Source organism: Phocoena phocoena, chromosome 11 (assembly GCF_963924675.1).
Source record: "Phocoena phocoena chromosome 11, mPhoPho1.1, whole genome shotgun sequence".
NCBI classification, from domain to species: domain Eukaryota; kingdom Metazoa; phylum Chordata; class Mammalia; order Artiodactyla; family Phocoenidae; genus Phocoena; species Phocoena phocoena.
This window is the reverse complement of record NC_089229.1, coordinates 7,389,829-7,396,435: the sequence shown is the minus strand read 5'-3', so window position 1 is coordinate 7,396,435 and position 6,607 is coordinate 7,389,829.

Below are 6,607 nucleotides of genomic sequence, written 5' to 3'. Positions count from 1 at the left end.
GGCCAGCCACACACAGCCCTCGCCAAGCGCCACCGCCACGCACCGCGAAGCCACACGCAGCCGGCGGCGGCAAGACTTCAGGCGAGACTCCGAATCCGGTAGCTTCCGGAGGACCGACCAATAAGAATCCTCGGCCCGCCCCCCGACGCGGGGCGGAGCTGTCTACCGGCTCGTGCGCGGGGCGGGGCTGGGGGGAGGGGCCTGGGTGGGGTGGGGTGGGGCCTTGCCTGCCGTAGGCGCAGCTGTCAACCCTGCGACAGCGCTCTCAGGTTGCTAGGCGACCTCGGTGCAATCCAGTCATCTCTCGCCCAGCCGGTAAGTACTCTCCTTGCTGGCCTCGGGCCGTCCTCTAAGCTGCAGCCAGAGTGATCCTTTCAGAACGCAAACACAGTGTGCTTAGACCCTACAGTACTCTGGAAACGGAGAGAATTGACTGGCGGGACCTTTCTCGGATGATAGAAATGTTCTGTATCTTTTAGTGGCTGGTTACAGAGATGTATATAATTGTATATATTTGTGTATAATTGCCAAAACCCATCCAGCTCAACACTTAAGATCTTTGCATTTAATTGTAGGCAGATTACATCTCAACTGAAAAGTGATAATATACTGGGACAAACAAAACAAAACAAAACAAAAACCTCAGTGACGGGACTTTCCCGGTGGCGCATTGGTTAAAAATCCACCTGCCAATGCAGGGCACATGGGTTCGAGCCCTGGTCCACATGCCGTGGAGCAACTAAGCCCATGTGACACAGCTACTGAGCCCGCGTGTCACAACTACTGAAGCCCGCGCGCCTAGAGCCCGTGCTCCACAAGAGAAGCCACCGCAATGAGAAGTCCATGCACTGCAAGGGAGAGTAGCCCCTGCTCTCCGCAACTAGAGAAAGCCCACACGCAGCAGCGAAGACCCAATGCAGCCATAAATAAATAAATAAATTTTAAAAAAGTATTTAGGAGATCATTATTTCTTCTTCTCAAATATCTCTCAAATTTTCCTTCTTCATTCCATTCCCACAGCTATCACCACCATAACCACTGCCCTGAGAGCCTTTTCATTGCTGCCCTGGAGCTTAGCCACCACACATCCCAGCTCCTGCCCTCAACTGGTGAGACTGGAGACCTAGGCAGGGTCCAGATCACAAGGGCCTTATTATTATACTAACCATTAACTTTTAATCCTCACGACAGCTGTATAAGGTAGGAGCTATTACCATTGTTATCTAATTTATCTCATTATCATTTATCTCTTCTCATTTTGCCTCACCTAAAGCAAAGAGGGGTTAAGTGGGTCGTTCTAGGTCACACAGCTAATAAGTGGCAGAGCTGGGATTCAGGCTCCAGAGCCCATGATCATCCTAACCACTGGGCTATGCTGCCACCACATTAGCCCAAGGGCAGCACCTTCTAGGTCAGAACGGGGAAATGACATAGTGACACATCAGCTGGAGGGACAGTGGATGGGAAGGGGCTGGTGTGGAGACAAGAACACCAGGGAGGAAATTACTGGGTGGCCCCTGAAAGAGAAGACCCAAGCAAGCTGGTAGCCATGGAGAGCAAAGTTGGGCCGAGTCCAGAGGTCTTCAGGGGGTGCTCTCAGAGATAGGGTGGAGGACCTGTGGACGGAAGTGGGAGGAGCCAACGCCTAAGGCCTTTCACTGAGATGGGAAACTGGAGGAGGGCCAGGCTCAGGGGATGAGGCCAGAATTGCAGAGTTCCCAGGCTTTTTTATAGTATTCAGCTCATAGGATTGCAACAGTGATTTGTGGGCACGATTGCTTTCCTCATTAGTTAAAACAAGGACCAGGCTTCTTTATTAATTCTCTGCGTCCTGCCACAGAAGCTTTGAGGTAGCTTACAAAAACACACAAAGACTTAGTCTGCAAGCTCCTCGACAGCAGAGGACTTCTCTGTCCTGTCCCTCTGCATCCTCAGGGCCTAGCCCTGTGCCTGGCACAAGGCCAGCGCTTGTGCAAATATGTTCAATATGTGCATATTGAATGAACAAAGGGATAACAAAATAATTGCTAAGCGTGTAGGAGTGAAGGAGAAATAGGGTTGGAAACTAATCCAGGAGGATGAGGAGAGAGCAGTGGTGGTTAAGGGCATGGAGTTCCCACGCTGCAGCGCACTAGCTAGCAACCGTGGTGGAGCCGGTGAACCTCTCAGCGCCTCCTTGCCTCTCTGTAAAATGGAGATAATGATAGAACCCATCTCAAATGATTGTCCATCAGCGGAAGACTGGATGAAAAAATATACACAGTGCACCATAGAGGGAAATAATGCAAAGCCATAAGAAAGGATGCAAATGCTCTCTGTGTCTTGAGATAGAATGATATTCAGAATATATTGTTAAAAAATGCAAGGCACAGAGCAGTCTATATGGGATGTTACTATTCATATAAAAAGAAAAATAATGCTGTGTGTGTGTGCGTGCGCGCATGCATGAGTGTGTGCTCTGGGACTAATTACGCTGGCTGTCTCCAGGGCAAGGAACTGAATGCCTGAGGGGTATGGGAGAGTGACAGGGGTAGGAAGGAGAATTGTTTTTTCAAATGCCCTTCAGAATCTTTGATGTTTGGGATCATAGGAACATATTACCTATTCAAATTAAAAACTGAATAAAATTCAAATTTAAGAAAGCAATTAAGATTTTTTTCACATCTTAAAAAAAAAACCCTCTTGGCCCCCTTTCCCTCCAGCTACTGCCCCATTTTCTGCTCCCTTTAACCAGCAAAACCCCTTGAAGGAGCCATCTGCATTTGCTGTTTCCAAATCTTCTCTTCTTGTCCTCTCTTCAACCTGCTCCCGTCAGGTTTTTGGCTCTACCTCTCAACCCAAGCTGCTTTTTCAAGGTCAACAATGGCCTCCACTTTGGCAAATCCAGTGGTAATTCTCAGTCCTCAAGGGCAGCATTTATCCCAGCTGATCACTCCCTCCTCCTTCACACACCCGGATCCTCTTTCCACCTCCCAGGTTCCTCTACCCACCTCTAAACTGGCGGGCTCCCCTGCACAGTCTACAAACCTACCTGCTCACATGCCCATTTGGCAACTCAAGCTTAACCTGGGCCAAAATGGCGCTCCTGGTCGTCTCTACCCCACAAACCTGCTGCTATCCTATCCGACTTTCCATCTTCAAAATGGACTTTGTCCTTGGGCTTCCCTGGTGGCATAGTGGTTGAGAATACGCCTGCCAATACAGGGGACACAGGTTTGAGCCCTGTTCGGGGAAGATCCCACATGTCGCGGAGCAACTAAGCCCGTGCACTACAAACACTTAGCCTGTGCTCTACAGCCTGTGTGCCACAACTACTGAGCCTGTGTGCCACAACTACTGAGCCTGCGTGCCACAACTACTGAGCCCACGCACCTAGAGCCCGTGCTCCGCAACAAGAGAAGCCACTGCAACGAGAAGCCTGCACACCGCAACGAAGAGTAGCCCCTGCTTGCCGCAACTAGAGAAAGCCCGCACGCAGCAACAAAGACCCAACTCAGCCAAAAGTAAATAAATAAATTTATTTTAAAAAAATAATAAATATGTTTTTAAAAATGCCTTCCATGGAGGCAGAGGCATAGCTGAGGACCACCGGGAACGGTGATTCTAGAAGGGACCTAAACAAAGCATCCCAGGACATTGCTCTCTGTTCTGGTTTGAGCCAAAAGCAAAGTACAGAAAGTCAATAGATATTTGTTAGGGCTGCTGTGCATGAGGGCTAGTGCTACAGCAAGGGGGACCAACAGTAAATGGGGAAACAAATACAGATCACCTCAGGCACTGCTGCTGAGAAAGGTCACATGCATAATGTGATAGCAAGTGAGTGAGAACTGCTCCTCTGGCCAAGGCGGTCAGGGACAGCCTGGCTCAGAAGGTGAGAGTGGAGGTGAGCACTAAGGGTTGAGAAGTCTGGAGGCCCAAGGTCCAGGAGCGCACATCTGTGGACAGATGGCTGATAGAGGCCTGGCTCACAGCCCATCCCAGACCTAGGTCAGCTGGTCAGCCTGGCTGTTCCAGCCCCAGGTCCTCAGGGAAGGGTGCAAGGGAGGCCGGCTGTGGGCCAGGGACCCCCTCACCCCATCACAGAGAGCTTCTCCTAGTGACTTGAGAGGATCCAAGCAGCTACAGCAGAAGGAGACCCTCACCTACCAACCTAAGGGTAGGCTCCAGGTTAGGGGCAAGGCCAGGAGAGCCTTTCATACCCCCGTCCTCCTGCCTGCCCTGACCATTACCCTGGATGAGGCTGCGAGGCTGCCAGCGACACTGTCTCATCTCAGATGAGGAGCGGGCCTCTTGCCAGGTCCCCCAAACCTTACACAATGTGGCCTCTGCTCCAGCCACACTGCTGACCTGAAGTTCCTTGAACATGCGGAGTCCTTTCCTGCCTCTGGGAGTTCTCCCTTGCTGTTCTCTCTTTGGGAAACACTTTTCCCTGCTTTTTTTTTTTTTTTTTTTTTGCGGTACGCAGGCCTCTCACTGTTGCGGCCTCTCCCGTTGCGGAGCACAGGCTCAGCGACCACGGCTCACGGGCCCAGCTGCTCCGCAGCATGTGGGATCCTCCCGGACCGGGGCACGAACCCATGTCCCCTGCATCGGCAGGCGGACTCTCAACCACTGCGCCACCAGGGAAACCCTCTTCCCTGCTTTTTGACAAGGCTGGCTCCTTCTCACGCCTTGGGCTCAGCTTACCGGGCCCCTTCTCAGCCCTCTGTCTCAGCAGGTAGACTTGGCCCTATTAGTCTCCTTCATCTCACCCTGCTTGTTTGTTGTCTTCATAGTTTGTGACTATACATTTATTTGCTTGTGCACTTTGTGCTAAGTCTCTTCCTAGATGAAACAGGAGCTTTGTAAACTCAAGGCATATACCTGTCTCGTTCATTGCAGTCTTCCAGCCTGGACCATCTGACACATAGTAAGTAGTCAGTAAATATTTGTCTAATGTATGAGTGAATGAACAAATGACGTGGTCAGAACTGCAGGAAAAGATCTTCTCTGGCAGAAGGGCAGTAGTTGAATTAGAGAAGATGACTGGGGCATAGCCAGAGAGGAGGGAAGGACCACTCTGCTTTACTGGGTAAAATCGTTAGTAGAGGCTGGAGATGAGTCTCACAGTGGAGGAGAAGGGCATCCAGGGAACTGAAGACATTGCAAAGGCAGTGTGGTGTGGTGTAGCAGAAAGAACAAGAATGTAATGAAATCAGAATTCCTGTGTTTTAATTCCAGCTCTATCACTAGCTGTGTGGTGCTGGGTAAGTTTCTTATCCTCTCTGTGCCTAAGTTTCAGCATCTGTCAAGCGGCACCAACACCTTAGGAGTGTATGTACCTTAAAGGGTTATGTGGATTCAAGGCCACATAAGCCCAGAACTGGCCCCCACTTGTGGGCTGACAGTCAACAACAAAACGGGGATTATAATTGGATTGGAATCAGTAAGACTAAGAGGCTGCTCTGCCTTGACTCACCTCTACAGTCTCTCCAAGGCGACGGAGGCTTTCGAGGAGATGAGCTTTTGAATGCTTGGTTTCCACAGCAATAGCCTCCATGGCGGAGCCCCTGGTTTTCAGCAGATGATTTCTTTGTAGCTCAGCTGCTGGTGGGTAGGCGGGTGGTGCCACAGGCTGCTCTTTTCCTGCATGAACAGCCGTGCCCTCTCGTCTTTGTCGAGAATAATCATAACCCTACTTCAAACCTCAGCCCAGCCTCCTTCATTCATGGCTCCCTGGCGGCCTGGCAGTCACAGCACGTGTTTGCCAGCTGGTGGGGCGGGGAGGGCCTCAGAGACTGGAGGCTGGACGTGAAGGGACAGGTCAGGCCCTTGGCCCTTGCCTTGGCCTTGTCCCCAGCGGACGAAGCCGCAGTCTCCTCAGAACTGGCCTTTGAGGCCCTGCCTCCCACCCTCCAGGCTCATACCCTACCTCTCACTTCCCTCACCCCTTCCAGCCACATCAGCCTCCTTCCCAGTCCTCTATCACGCCAAAGCTCACTCCCACCTGAGGGCCTTCTAACACACCATCTCCTCTTGCCACAATTCTCTCTAGATTGTGGCAAGGCCAGATACTTCTTGTCACTTGGGGCTCAGCTTAAACGTCGCCACCTCAGAGAGGTCCTCCCTGGCCACTCCCCTCTGCTGGCTCTAACGCCCAGCCACCAACAGCCCAAGGCCGAAACTCTACCAACTCAGGAGCCACGGGAGAAGAGCCTGCCAGGCATTCCAGCCCAAGGCCTGACTCTGGTTCTGACTGGCCCGGCCTGGGCCAGGGGTCCTGAGGACCAAGACAGGGGAGAGGGGAGTCCCCAGGTGAAAGCAGGGAGGCATTTCCCCCCAGAAGGGACAGTGGGTGGTGGGCAGGGAAAATCACAGGTGTCCACCCTGGCCCCAGCCCTTCTCCAGAAAAACAAGTGGCTGAGTGTGGAAATCATGGGTCTAGAGCCTGGGGCCCAGGCCCATCTGTGCCACCTGTTTCCTCACCCAGGTAAACCTCACAGACTTGTTATAAGAAACAGGTGGGATGATGCCTGGGCGGGCACTTTGGAAACTATTATTATCTTTAGAAGAGATGGAGGCAGAGAGGAAGAAGAGGAGGGATGGGGTCCTCTGCACAGGGTCCTCA